Source organism: Sciurus vulgaris (genome assembly GCF_902686455.1).
Source record: "Sciurus vulgaris genome assembly, chromosome: X".
NCBI classification, from domain to species: Eukaryota; Metazoa; Chordata; class Mammalia; order Rodentia; family Sciuridae; genus Sciurus; species Sciurus vulgaris.
The window spans coordinates 97,469,388-97,485,339 of record NC_136471.1 but is presented as its reverse complement, the minus strand read 5'-3'; the positions used below and the strand labels follow the sequence as shown (position 1 = coordinate 97,485,339).

Sequence of the window (15,952 nt, the reverse complement as noted above, 5' to 3'; positions counted from 1 at the left end):
CCAGACTCCTTCTTGATCTAGACACTCTGCTGCTGTTGGTTTAGGGTAGAATATAGATATTAGTATTTAGAAACTCCTTTACTATAGGACAGAACCAAATTTTAAGAGAACATAGAATGAGGATGTATAGTTTAAGAAATTCATTATAAAATATTAATGAATGCCAGTATAATCAACATTCAGGTCAAGAAATAGAACATTACCCACACTCAGTGAGTCTTCTTGCCATGATTCCATGTGACTTCCCAATCACAGTCTTCTCCCTTCCCCACAAGTAACCACTCTCTTGATTATGTTCATAATTTCCTTATAGTTTTACCACATGTATGCATACACCAAAATATTAAATCTAGTTTGATATTTCCCTAAAATTTATTTAAGCGGAGGTTTTTTTTTGCATTCTTTGATGTCTGGAGTTTTCACTCAGCATTATTTGTGAGATTGATCTAATGTGGTGTATGCTGATAATTTTCATTGCTGTAGAGTATGAATACTGAATATTCCTCAGTTGATTTCTCCATTCTACTACTGGTGAGCATTTGTCTTGCTTCCAGTTTGGAACTTTTATGGACATTCTTGCACATGTCTTTGTGCACTTAACTATGCATTTCTGATGGATTTGTACACAGGAGTTGGGTCATTGTTTTATATATGTCCAGCTTTAACAGATACTGCCAGTTTTCCAAAATGACTGTACAAATTTACAGTTCCACCAGCAGTGTATAAGAGTTCTTTTGTTCTATGTTCTCACTGACACTTGATACTGTTGACCTTATATAACTTTTAGTCATTCTATGGGCTAAAATTTGAATAACATTGTATTTTATTATGATTTTAATTTGTGTTTCCCTAATTACTAATGATGTTGTGTTCTTTTACATGTTTATTGGTCATTTGAATTTTGTTTTATTAAGTGATAGTTTGAATTTTGACTTGTTTTTCTATTAGGTTGTCTGACGTTTTCATGTTGGTTTGTAGGAGTTCTTTGTGTATTCTGGATACAAGCTTTCTGTCAGTTACATATTTTGTAAATGTCTCTTACCATTCTGTGACTTGCCTTTATACTCTCCTAATGGTATATTTTAATTAATAAGATTCTTAATTTTAAGGCAGTCAGAGTTATCAGGGTTTTGAATGTGAGTATGACTTCATTATAAAGAGTAGAAGGCTGTAAAGATAGATTATTTTGCCAAAGACTAGATAAATCAGATTTATTGTTAGTTTTTAGAAAAAGAGACCCCATACAATGTTGACGTGTTCATTAATAAAATAAAATAATAATGCAAATTTCTGATCAGAACTTATTACCCAGATGCACAGGCACCAAAACCTGGGAAATAAACTCACCCACCAGGCTAATAATCTTATATTATTTGCTAATTATTTAAAACTTATTACTTATTGGTTTCTCAATTAGATTTTAAAATCCAGTCCAGCAAGTAGAACCTGTTATTCTTGTACATAATATGTAATGTGTGAAATTTCAGGCAGAGAACTGTACAGAGAAGATGAATGTTGAGTTATTGGTAAACTATAGGTATATAGGGGAGGAATGATATCTTACTTCCTACCCATCCTAGGTTCATGGCAAAGCCCCTATAACAAGAGACACATTAATAAGAGAAAAGCATACAAATTTATTTAATATGTTTTATGTGGCACAAGAACTTTTGTAAGGAAATGAAGACCTAAAAAATGGTTGAACTTGTGTATTTCTGGACTTACCAAGATAAGGAATTCTAAGCTTTAGACTGAAATGGTAGTCTATTAAAGTGCTTTAACAAGGACTAATGGTCAGTTTTGTAATTTGGGTCACTGGGACCTATCTAGAGAAAGGGTTGGGATAAAGGGAGTAAGACTGAATGTTTAAAGGCCAGTGACCATTAAAGGGAGAAGTTTGATGATATTTTGGAAATAAACTCAGAAGAGAGGAAAATATATTATAAAGTCTTCAGAAAATTATTTCAGCAAGATATTTTATTTAAAATGGTGATTTTATCACTACACAAGTTTGGGAAACAGTGTCAGGCTCTTAGATGCCCACTAACATAGAAGAGATCTGATAACTAATTCGACAGGGGAAATTATTTATTTTGTTAAATTCAGAAGTTTAAAGCTGTATTTTAGCAAAGAACTTCTATTTTTGTATAACACATATTAATATCCTATTCTGTGGGTTTTGCATGGAATTCACTTTGGCAAATGTTGTTCTAGGATGATGTCCATGGATTGCTGGCTTGTTAGAATAACGTGTCCTTCTATCAACTGAGTTGAAAGAAATACATGAGTAAGAGCAGGTTTGTTAGACAAGATAATGTGTTCAGTTTATCTATTTCAAAATACAGAAGGATATATCTAATAGGTAATTGAATAGAACTGAAGAATAAGAGCTGAGAATCAGGAACAGATTTAGGAATCACCAGTTGAATTCAAAGGGGTGGATGACTCACAAGAATGGAGTCCTAATTAGAATAACATATATCCTATGCTTGTCTAATTTTATCAAAATGGATTCTACTGTCATGTATAACTAAGAAGAACCAATGAAATAAAATTTTAAAAGGAGCAGATGATGTTTCTAAGAAAAGTACAGGCAAGTAGGAGACAAACAGGCTGATGATGGCATTGACATCATTTACTCAATTATTTTCCCACTGATTTCCCTCTTATGGAGTCACATATTTCACATATATAGGTCTGTTACTGAGCCAATCCAATTGGTACTATTGTTCTGTTTCTCTGCCTGTAGTTTACTACATTAATAGTAATTAGCTATATAATAAATGGATATCTGGTAAAGAAGATTCATTCACACTGTTCTTTAAATTTTTCTTGGCTATTCTGGGCCCTTTGATTTTCCAAATAAACTTTAAAATAAGCTTACAAGTTCTAAAAGATGCTACTATTGCCATTTTTTATTGAAATTGCACTGTAGTTATTAGTATTAGAAAATTAAATATTTTTATTATAGTGAATCTTCTGATGCATGAACAACAGTACACACATACACGCATACACACTCATGTCTGTTATATTTCAGTAGGTTTATATACTTCTTACCTCAAAGTTTTTGTATGTTTTCTAAAAAGATTCAGGCTAATTGCCTTGTAGTTCTATTTAAATCAATAGAATCTCTTTCCCCATCCTCTGTCTGATTGGTTGTTACTGATACCTAAGAATGTTACTGATTCTCGTATGTTGCTTTTGTGTTTATCAGCCTTGTTGAACATGTTTAATAATTCAAGGAGTTCACATCTTCACTTCAATTTTCTCTGCAAATTATCATTAGCAAATAAGGACAATTTGATACTTCCATCCCAATCTTCTTACCTCCTTTATTTTTCTTGATTCTTTCACTTACATGGACCTCCAGTACAATTATAAATTAAATAAATAATGTTCAGATATGGCAGGAGATGTCGAAGTTATCAGGAGTTTAAAACAACTATGATTAATATGGTAAGGGCACTAATGGATGAAGTAGACAGCATGCAAGAACAGATGGGCAATGTAAACAGAGAGATGAAAATTCTAAGATAGTGCCAAAAACTAATGCTAGAGATCAGAAACATTGTAATAGAAATGAAGAATGTCTTCAATGGGGTCATTAGTAGGCTGGCCACAGCTGATAAAATCTCTGAACTTGATGATATCTCAATAGAAACTTGAAAAACTGAAAAGGAAAGAGAAACAAGACTTAAAAAAGCAGAACCAAATATCCAAGTATTGTGGAACAACTACAAAAAAAAAATGTAATGTGTGAAAAATGGGACTGTCAGAAGAAAAAGAGAGGACTGGGGATATAGCTTAGTAGTAAGCACTTCCCTAGCATATGCAAGGCCTTGGGTTCTAACCACAGCACTACACATTTAAAAAAAGAAAGAAAAGAAGGGGAGCAGAGAAAAGAATATAGAAAATATTTGAAATGATAACCCAATTTCCCCCAAATTAATTCCCCAAACCACAGACTCAGGAAGCTCAGAGAAAAATCAAACAGTATAAATGCAGGAATAGACAATCCCCAAAATGTGGGAATGATATCACATTCAAGCTACAGAAAGTCAGAGATGAAGATAAAATCCTGAAAGAAGCCAGAGGTTAAAACACCTCTCCTATAGAGGAGTAAAGATAATAATTGCATCTGAATTTTTTTCGGAACCCACGCAAGTAAGAAAAGAGTGGAGTAAAATATGTGAAATGTTTGTAGAAAAAACACCCAGCAGCTTAAAAGTTTGTGGCCTGTAAAATTATCCTTCACTTTTGAAGTAGAAGTAATGACAAACATAGATGGGAATTGTCATCAGTAGTTAAACCTTGCAATAAATGTTAGAAGTTCCTTAGAGAGAAGGAAAATTATATGCTTTAGAAATTCAGATGTGCAAAGAAAAGAAGAACATTAGTGAATGAGTCAATCAGTCAAGTTAAAATTAAAACTTGTTTGACTGGGCATGGTGGCACATGCCTGTAATCTCACCAGCTGGAGAAGCTGAAGCAGGAAGATCGCAAATTCAAAGCCAGCCTCAGCAACTTAGGAAGACCCTAACAAACTCAGCAAGACCCTATCTCTAAATAAAATATTAAAAAGGGACTGGAGATGTTTCCCAGTGGTTAAGTGCCCCTAGGTTCAATCGCCAGTACCAAAAAAAAAAAAAAAAAAAAAAAAAAAACTTATTTGTATCAATCTTAATTGATCATTGATCTAATAGCACTTGGTTCAAAATAATAATAGCAATAATGTATTCAATTATCTATGCTTACATATACTTATCTGTAAGTGAACTGGACAACAGCTATGTTACTAGGGATGGGAGGGAGGGATTAGGATTATTTTGTCATTACAAGGTACTCACTTAAGTATGAAGTAATAGGGTATTGTTTGAAAGTTTACTTGGAATAGTTGTAAATGTATGTTGCAAATTCTAAGGCAGTAACTAAAAAAGTAGAAAAAGAAATTCAACTGATATGCTAAGAGAGAGCGTGGCATCATACAAAATGTTCAATGAAAACCACAAAAGGAACCAGGCATGGTGGCATATGCCTGTAGTCACAGCTACTTGGAAGGCAGATTCAGAATAAATTAATCACAGGAGTTCAAGACTAACCTGGGAAATGTAATGAGACCCGTTTCAAAAAAACAAAACCACAAAGAGAAGAAACAGAATAGAAGACAAAAATAGGAACAACGTACAAGAGCAACAAATAGAAAACAACAGCAAATATGATTAACTGATAATCCAACTATATCAGTACTACTTTGAACATCAATGGTCTAAATGCACCAATTAAAAAACAGATATTGTCAGAATGTATCAAAAAATTGTTTTGTTTGTAGACAACCTATGTTTGTAGACAACCTGTCTTCCCTTCTTCCCTCCCTCCCTGCCTCCTTCTTCCTTCCTTCCCTTCTCTTTTTCTTTCTTTCTTTCTTTCTTTCTTTCTTTCTCTTTCTTTCTTTCTTTCTTTCTTTCTTTCTTTCTTTCTTTCTTTCTTTCTTTCTTTCTTTCTTTCTTTTCTTTCTTTCTTTTTTCTCTTTCTTTCTTTACTTCCTTCCTTCTTTCTTTCTCTTCTCTTCTCTTTTCTTTTCTTTCTCCAGGCATTGGACCCAGGGCCTTGTGCTTGTGGTTGCCAAGGTTTAACGGTAAGGGAGGATGAATAGACAGAGCACTGAGGAATTTTTGGCAGGAAAACTACTCTGTATAATACTATTATAGTGTATGCATATCATTATACATTTGTCCAAACCTGTAGAATATATACCAAGAGTGAATCCTAACATAAACTGTGGATTTTGCATGATAATAATGTCAGTGTAGATTCATTGATGGTAATGAATGTGTCACTGGTATTATCTGGAACACTGTAAAATAGGGATGCTGCATTCCTTGAAAGATGATAAAACTTGCCATATTAGTTCTCCATTACTATAACAAAATACCTGAGAAAAATCAACTTAAAAAGAGGAAAGATTTGCTATGGTTCATAGTTTTTGGAGGTTTCAGTTTGTGGTTGATTGGCTCTGTTTGAGCCTGTGGTAAGATACATCATGGTGGGAGTATGTGGTGGAAAAAGACCATTCACCTGATGATTCGATTGGAATCGAATGAGAGAGATAGGAAGAGACTGTATTCCTACTATCTTCTTCAAGGGTTAGGGTAGTGAACTAAGACCTCTGACCAGGTCCTACCTCTTAAAAAAGATTCCAACCTTCCCATAGTGTGAAACTGAAAAACAAGCCTTTTAACACATGAACCTTTGAGACACATTTCAGATCCAAACTATAGCACTTGCCTGTGAAATTAACTGGGCCTGATATCTTTTGAAAAAGACAGTTGATTACCAGTTAACTTTTAAAATTAATAATTAACTCATATCTTCTACTTCTTTTGTATCAATTTTTTATAATTTATATTTCATTACAAATTATTTATTTCATCTAAGCTTTCAAATATATTAGTGTTTTTCAGAGTATCTTAATTTCAGAAAACTCCTGATATACTATATCTCCGTACTATTCCTAATATTGTTTATTTGTGCCCCTTTCATTTGTTCAATAGTACTAGAGTTTATGTCCAATTTATAGATTTTTTTTTCCTTTTTTTTATTGTAAACAAATGGGATACATGTTGTTTCTCTGTTTGTACATGTTTTAAAAGCTTTTATTTTTGTTGATCTTTGTCTTTCTTTGTTTTCCACTTCATTTTTACAACTCTTGTCCCCTTTATTACAAGTTATTTATAGTGTTAGTCCTTTTATTTTTTATTTAGTATTTATTTTTATGAAAGTAGTAGTCCCACTTATCTACAGAGGATACATTCCATGATTCCCATCATGCCCAAACCACAGATAGTACAAATAGTACAAAGTCTATCTCCTATAAAGACTCGTTTTTCATATATATAAGAAAGTTTATAAAATCAGAGAAATTAAGATGTAAAAAGCAAAAACAGCATAACAGAACAATTATTAAAAAATACTATAATAAAATCTCCAGCATCACTACTCTTAGGACTGTTATTAAGTAAAATAAGTGTTACAGTTTGGATCTGGCTCATTTGTTGGAGGCTTGGTCCCCAGCTGGTGGTGGTTTTAGGAGGCGGTGCCTTGTTGGAGGAGGTGGGTCACTGGTGGCATGTCCATGAAAGGTATATCTTGTCCCCTCTCTATTTGCTTCCTGGCCATCATGGGGTGAACAGCTTCTTCCACACACTCACACTACCATGATATTCTGTCTCTTCTTAGGCTCAAAATAACAGAGCAGTGGACTATGGACCAAGGCCTCTGAAACCATAAGCCAAAATAAACATTTCCTCCCTTAAGTTGATTTTCTCAGGTATTTTGTCACAGTGATGAAAAGGTGACCAACCCCCAAAGGGTTAATTGAACACAAGCACTACACTACCACATCAGTTTATCTCATAAGCAAGACAGCTACTACATGACTAATAGGTAGTGTATACAACATGGATCTGCTGGACAAAGGAATAATTCACATCCTTTTTGTTTTTTTAAATGGGTGCTTCATTATGTAGGCATGATTAATTAAATCATTATTCATAGGTGATCAACTCCAACTTTAGCCCCAGAGGTTTGGGGGTGGAACTGAAATTTTTAACTCTTTAATCATGTCTTGGTGTTTCCAGTGACCAGCTACCCTGCTAAAAGCACTCTGTGAGCTGCCAGCTACCAGTCATGTGATTAGCATACAAAAGAAACTGGAGATGTCAAGGGTTTTAGGATCTGCACTTCAAGAAATAGGGATGAAGATCAAATATATATTTTGCAGTATCATATGTCTTATATCCTTCACAGTTTTTGTCTGCTTGATCTATCAATTTATGATGGAGATGTTTGAAAAATCTGTTGTGAATGTGGATTTTTGTTGTATTTGCCCTGAGGCTATGTTGTCAGTTGCACTGAAGTTGAGAACTAATATCTTTTTGATAGAATTTTCATTTCATTTTATTATTGCTAGGTATCTTTCTTTATTGAATTTAATACTTTTCTTGCTTTGAATTCTAATTTGACTTATATTAATATAGTTTTAGCATCTTTTTATGGTTAGTATTTTTTATTCCTTTATTTCTAACATTTTATAAGCTTTTAAGTGTGTTCCTTATATAGCTGAATTTTTAAATATTTCACTCTTCTAATAAAAGAATATAATGTGCTTGGCATGGTAGCATGCACCTCTAATCCCAGCAACTTTAGGAGGCTGGGGCAGGAGAACTGCAGGTTTGAGGCCAACCTCAGCAATTTAGTGAGGCTTTATGCACTTTAATGAGACTGTATCAAAATTTTAAAACTACAAAGCAACGGGAATATTGCTCAGTGGTAAAGCACCCCTGGATTCAATCCTGAGTACAAAAAATGTTTAATTTGATTATAAATGAATTTGGACTTATTTTGTGTTTTCCCTTAACTCGTTATTCTTTGTTCCTTTTTCATGTCCTCTGTTCAGTAGATAAAATTTTCCATTTGATTTGGAAGCTATTATTATATTTTATTTTTTTATTTCTTTATTAGTTATCCTCAAATTTAAAAATATATATTCTTTAAGTTTTCTAACAAAGGTTAGAATTATTCTCTTGGTTCCTCAGGCCTCAGCCCTAGTGGTAGGCACCCCTGCCCCCACAGCTCCCACTGCCTCTGAGCAGAAGGTGGCTGTGCCTCCCAAGTATGCCAATCTTGCAGATCTTCCAGGGACATCTTCACCAAGGGCTATGGCTTTGGCTTAATAAAACTCAATTTAGAAACAAAATCTGAGAATGAATTGGAATTTACGAGCTGAGGCTCAGCCAACACGGAGACCACCAAAGTGTCAGGCAGCCTGGAAACCAAGTACAGGTGGACTGAATACGAACTGACGTTTACAGAGAAATGAAACAGGAACAACATACTAGACACTGAGATCACAGTGGAAGATCAACTTGCACGTGGACTGAAGTTGACCTTCCATTCATCCTTCTCACCTTACAGTGGGTGGTGGGGAATGCTAAAAGCAAGACAGGGTACACATGGGAACATCAACCTGGGCTCTGATGTGGACTTTGCCATTGCTGGGCCTTCAATCTGGGGCACTCTGGTGCTGAGTGAGGAAGGCTGGCTAGCTGGCTAGTTACCAGATGAATTTTGAGACCTAGAGCAACTTTGCAGTTGGCTAAACAACTGACAGATTCCAGCTTCACACTAATGTGAACAGTGAACAAGGGGACAGAGTTTGGTGGCTCCATCTATCAGAGGTGAACAGGAAGTTGGAGACTGCTGTCAGTGTCACCTGGACAGCAAGAAACAGTAACATTTGCTTTTGAATAACAGCAAAGTATCAAATTGACCTGATGCCTGCTTCTTGACCAAAGAACAACTCCAGCCTGATTGGTTTAGGATACATCAGACCCTAAAGTCAGGTATCAAACTGACACTGTCAGCTCTACTGGATGGCAAGAATGTCAATGATGGTGGTGACAAGTTGGGACTAGGACTGGAATTTCAAACATAAATGAATATTGTACAGTTGTTAATTTTAAACTATTTTGCAGCATAACTACCTTCAGAATTTAATGTACCTTTTAAAAAAAGTTGTATATCTGGGATGCAAGAATTGCTAAAAATTATGTTAGACCTCTAGGTTAAAAAGGATTCAGCCTTAAAGTGTTACCATTTCAGAAGTACAGAAGAAACAAAGTCCAAAAAATGGTCCTTTCAGCTGTAGACTTTGTGTGTGTGTGTGATTTGGTGGCCCCTCTAGAGACACCAGGTTTCTTTTCTTTTTTAATCTAGAAATGGCTGCAAGGGGAAGCTGATAATGTGTAGGCACTTTGTAAATCTGTATTGAGTAAAGGAATGGAATTGGGACTTCCTGAGAATCAAGCCTTGGTTTCCTAACCCTAATTAATGGGGAGCTTGTTGCTTGGTGGTGTGTACAAACTCATCTGAAAGGGACTTTTTTAGACAGATCTTCATGACCTTTTTCCACCCTAGTCCATATCAGCTCTTTTACACCAAAAGTAGGCTGCAGGGTGTGGTCGCTGTTTCTTTCTCGGGCCATTTTGGGGTGGAAAGGGTGGATGTGATGAAGCCAGTAATTCAGGACTGAATGCCTTTGTGTGTTGTGGCTTCCCTGCCCTTATACCAATGTATGAAATAGCTTCCAGGAGCTCCAGGTTTGGGCTGGGAAGAGTCTGCATGATTGAATTCACACAGTGGCAACACTAGGAATCTAAATTGGACTTCTATTGTATTCTCACCGCCCAGTTTACTTTTTAGCACTTTAACAGGTACATTTTAGAATCTTCCATTTTGTGTAGAATTAGATCTTCCCCTTCAAATGCTGTAATTAACATCACTTAAAATAAAAATTGAATAAAATATTGAAACCTCAAAAAAATAATTATTCAATATTTTATTCTTATTTCAACCATGACAAGTTCCTTAGACTGCTTTTACACTTCAATGAATACACTTTCCCTGCTTTTGATTTTGTTAAATGTTTTAATTTTATGCCCATTTTAAATCCAAAAGGTAGTTATGATCATGTTTTATGAGTTTGGGAATTTGGTTTATTTCACTTAGCATGCATGAGATTCTCCATTTCCATTCATTTACCAGCAAATACCATGATTTCATATACATACACAAAAAATTAATTGCATGTATATACCACAGTTTCTTAATTCATTCATCTATTGACAGGCATCTGGGTTGATTCCATAATTTAGCTGTGGTAAATTATGCTGCTATAAACATTGATGTGGCCATCCCCAACCCTTTTTATACTTATTTTGAGACAGGATCTCACAAAGTTTCCCAGACTGGCCTTGAACTTATGATCTTTCTTTATCAGCCTCCTGGAGTTGCTGGGATTATAGGTATGTGCAATTATACCTTGCTTTTTTCTGGAATTTTCCTTTTTTTTATTGGAGTACAAATTTTCATTTCTCTGGTTGTACACAATGTAGAGTCACACCATTCATGCAGTCATACATGTATATAGAGTAATGATGTCAGTCTCATTCCACCATCTTTTCCACTCCTAGCCCCTCCCCTCCCCTCACTTCCATCTGCACAATCCAAAGTTCCTCCATTTTTCTCTTACCCCCCAGCCTCTCGCCAATATGTATCAATACTCACTTATCAGAGAAAATATTTGGCCTTTGGTTTTTAGGAATTGGCTTATTTCAGCATGATAGTCTTGAACTCCATCCATTTACCTGCAAATGCCTTAATTTTATTCTTTATGACTGAGTAATATTCCATTGTGTATATATACCATAGTTTCCTTATCCATTCATCTATTGAAGGGCATCTAGTTCGGTTCAAAATGGCCATACTACCAAAATTGCTATACAGATTCAATGCAATTCCAATTAAAATCCCAATGATGTACCTCACAGAAATAGAGAAAGCAATCATTAAATTCATTTGGAAAAATAAGAGACCCAGAATAGACAAAGCAATCCTTAGCAAGAAGAGTGAACCAGGAGGTATCACAATACCAGATCTTAAACTATACTACAGAGCAATAGTAACAAAAACCTCATGGTACTGGCACCAAAATACGCAGGTAGACCAATGGTACAGAATAGAAGACACAGAGACAAACCCACATAAATACAGCTATCTCATACTAAACAAAGGTGTGAAAAACATACAGTGGAGAAAAGATAGCCTGTTCAACAAATGGTGCTGGCAAAACTGGAAATTCATATGCAGCAAAATAAAATTCAACCCCTCTCTCTCACCCTGCGCAAAACTCAATTCAAAATGGATCAAGGACCTGGGAATTAGGCCAGAGACCCTGTACCAAATAGAAGAAGAAGTAGGCCCAAATCTTCATCATGTTGACTTAGGACCAGACTTCCTTAATAAGACTCCCAAAGCACAAGAAATGAAAGCAAGAATCAATAAGTGGGATGGATTCAAACTAAAAAGCTTTTTCTCAGCAAAGGAAACAATCAATGACATGAAGAAAGAGCCTATAGAATGGGAGAAAATCTTTACCAAAAATCTGGAGAACTAATCTCCAGAATATGTAAAGAACTCAAAAAAGTAACACCAAAAATATAAAAAACCCAATCTATAAATGAGCTAAGGAACTGAGCAGACACTTCACAGAAGATATAAAATCGATCAACAAATATATGAAAAAAAGTTCAACATCTCTAGTAATAAGAGAAATACAAATCAAAACTACACTAAGATTCCATCTCACCCCAATTAGAATGGCGATTATCAAGAATACAAGCAACAATAGGTGTTGGTGAGGATGTAGGGAAAAAGTTACACTCTTACGTTGCTGGTGGAGTTGCAAATTGGTGCAACCACTCTGGAAAGCAGTATGGAGATTCCTCAGAAAGCTTGGAATGGAACCACCATTTGACCCAGCTATCCCACTCGTTGGCCTATACCCAAAGGACTTAAAATCAGCATACTACAGTGATACAGCCACATCAATGTTCATAGCTGCTCAATTCACAATAGTTATGATTATTTTAAATTCATAGTTAATTAAGTTTATTCATACATTTTATCATAGGTGGTACAGTTTATTTTTACTAGAAAACATATAATGTCTGGCTGTCTCTTTTATGCCACTAATAGCCACTGATAATCATTATCTACTTCCATTAATTTAAAAGGTATTTTAAAATGATGTTTATTTTTATCATTTCTTTTTCACTTATTACTTGGAAAGCTTCTATATACAGATACTTGTACTTATCAACTACTTGTTTATCCTGAATTACAGTTCATATAAGATGGCATAATTAAGCCAGATGTGGTAACACACTCCTGTAATCCCAGAGACCTGGGAGACCGAGGCAGGAGGATAGCAAGTTTGAGGCCAGCTTCAACAACTTAGTGAGGCCCTAAGCAACTTAGCAAGATCCCTTCTCAAAATAAAAAATTAAAAGGGATAGGGTTTAGTGGTTAAATGCTCCTGGTTTAAATCCTCAGTACCAAAAAAAAAAAAAAAGAAAAAGAAAAAGAAAGACATATTTAACTCTTGATCTCCCTCTTCATTTGTAAATTCAAAATAGTAAATTGGTTCTCTAGCATTTACCAATAATATCCAAAGAATAGTTTTAAGTATCCTTATCAAGTCATATTTTAAATCCATTGCATGTTTTTATTCTTTGTGATGAACAGACCAATGCACATTTGGTCAGTGGGAACCTATTCACACTGGTTCCTGAGTCCTGAAGACACAACTGTAATATTTTTTGAAAATATTTTAAAATTCTGTGATATCACATTTAGGCTCATCTCATTTATTTCCTGTTTCTGGGCTCTGTTTCTTCTGATGGAAAATTAGGGACCACAATCTTAGTTCTAAAGGTACTTATTACTTCTGATTTGTTCATTTTGTCTCTTGATCTTTCTAGTGAATGAAACTAAGAAATATGGTTTCTTATTTTAAAAAGGAAGATACATCACCCATTCATAATGATACTTCAATTCAACATCAAGAATTATTGGTTTTACCTAACTTCATTGAACTTGCATCTGCATTTTATTTCTCCCATGTCAAAAATCCTGATGAGACTTTCCTCAGCTGCCACCAAAGTGCTCGGTCCTTAGAAGCTAAGGCCGCATTGGGGTGAGGCCCTCACTTCATCCAGCCACTAGCACCGCACCGGGCAGTCAGCACCATGGTCTCTGTTTCCAGCTGGCTTGCATCTACTCTGCCCTCATCCTGCACGATGACAAGGTGACCGTCACAGAGGATAAAATCTATGCCCTCATTAAAGCAGCTGGTGTAAATGTTGAACTTTTTGGCCTGGTTTGTTTGCAAAGGCCCTGGCCAATGTCAACATTGGGAACCTCATTTGCAATGTAGGGGCTGGTGGGCCTGCTCCAGCAGCTGGTGCAGCACCAGCAGGAGGTCCTGCTCCCTCCACAGTGGCTACCCTAGCTAAGGAGAAGAAAGTGGAAGCAAAGAAAGAAGAATCCAATGATGACATGGGCTTTGGTCTTTTTGACTAAATTCTTGTAATATGTTGAATAAAAAACTGAGCTTTGCTGATAAAAAATATTTCTGATGAGGGCTGGGACTGTGGCTCAGTGGTACAGCGCTTGTCTAACATGCATAAGGCACTGGGTTCAATCCTCAGCACCACATATAAATAAATGAATACAATAAAGGTCTATCAACATATAAAACATTGTTTAAAAAAATCCCGATGACACCAACACATTACTCATTTGTTTAATACAACAATAAACATACAACAGTATCAGAATAACAATATCAACACTACCACCAACAATATAATTACTAACTTCTTTGATATTAATTTTGAAGTGTTGTTTTTGTTTTGTTTGTTGTTATTGTTGTTTTGTCCTTAGGTTTTTGTCTCCACGAAGAATGTACAGTCATATATCTGTGTTTTAAAGTCAATGGGTAAGAGTGAAGCAGGGGGTATCGCAATACCAGATCTTTAACTCTACTACAAAGCAATAGTAACAAAAACGGCATGGTATTGGTACCAAAATAGAAAGGTAGATCAATGGTACAGAATAGAAGACATGGACATAAACCCAAATAAATACAATTTTCTCATACTAGACAAAGGGGCCAAAATATGCAATGGAGAAAAGATAGCCTCTTCAACAAATGGTGCTGGGAAAACTGCAAATCCATATGCAACAGAATGAAACTAAATCCATATCTCTCACCATGCACGAAACTAAACTCAAAATGGATTAAGGACCTTGGAATCAGACCAGAGACCCTGCAGATTATAGAAGAAAAAGTAGGTCCAGATCTTCAACATGTCGGCTTAGAACCAGACTTCCTCAACAGGACTCCCATAGCACAAGAAATAAAAGCTAGAATCAACCACTGGGATAGATTCAAACTAAAAAGCTTTCTCTCAGCAAAGGAAACTATCAGCAATGCGAAGAAAGAGCCTACAGAGTGGGAGACTATCTTTGCCAATCATACTTCAGATAGAGCACAAATCTCCAGAATCTATAAAGAACTCAAAAAACTCTACACCAAGAATACAAATAATCCAATCGACAAATGGGGTAAGGAAATGCATAGACACTTCACAGAAGAAGATCTACAAGCAATAAACAAACATATGGAAAAATGTTCAACATCTCTAGTAATAAGAGAAATACAAATCAAAACCACCTTAAGATTCCATCTCACCCCAATTAGAATGGCGATTATCAAGAATACAAGCAACAACAGGTGTTGGTGAGGATGTGGGGAGAAAGGTACACTCATACATTGCTGGTGGGGCTGCAAATTAGTGCAGCCACTCTGGAAAGCAGTGTAGAGATTCCTTAGAAAACTTGGAATGGAACCACCATTTGACCCAGCTATCCCACTCCTTGGCCTATATCCAAAGGACTTAAAATCAGCATACTACAGAGATACAGCCACATCAACGTTCATAGCTGCTCAATTCACCATAGCCAGATTGTGGAACCAACCTAGATGCCCTTCAATTGATGAATGGATAAAGAAACTGTGGTATATATACATATATATATATATATATATATATATATATATATACAATGGAATATTACTCAGCCATAAAGAATGATAAATTATGGCATTTGCTGGCAAATGGATGAAATTAGAGAATATCATGCTAAGTGAGATAAGTCAATCTCAAAAAAACCAAAGGATGAATGATCTTGCTGATAAGTGGATGATGACACATAATGGGGGGAGGGAGGGGTTAATGTTAGGGTTAGAGTTAGGGTTAGGGAGGGGGGCAAGAATGGAGGAAGGAAGTACTGTATAGAGGGAAAAGAGGCGTGGGAGGATTGGGGAGAAGGGAAAAAATAACAGAATGAATCAAACAACATTACCCTATGTAAATTTATGATTACACAAATGGTATGCCTTTATGCCATGTACAGAGAAGCAACATGTATCCCATTTGTTTACAATTAAAAAAATAAATAAATAAAGTCAATGTGTATCCTGCTT

General features: G+C 35.5%; 2 pseudogenes across 2 annotated transcripts; both read left to right on the top strand.

The window, feature by feature from the left end:
* The first annotated feature begins 3,471 nt into the window (after positions 1-3,471).
* On the top strand, positions 3,472-9,496 carry LOC306651134 (non-selective voltage-gated ion channel VDAC1-like; annotated as a pseudogene). Its single transcript has 3 exons — positions 3,472-3,510; positions 8,598-8,975; positions 9,200-9,496. The product of its transcript is annotated as a non-selective voltage-gated ion channel VDAC1-like (transcript).
* Positions 9,497-9,958: 462 nt separating this feature from the next.
* LOC306651133 (large ribosomal subunit protein P1-like) lies at positions 9,959-13,983 on the top strand (annotated as a pseudogene). Its single transcript has 2 exons — positions 9,959-10,078; positions 13,667-13,983. The product of its transcript is annotated as a large ribosomal subunit protein P1-like (transcript).
* The last annotated feature ends 1,969 nt before the right edge of the window (positions 13,984-15,952 follow it).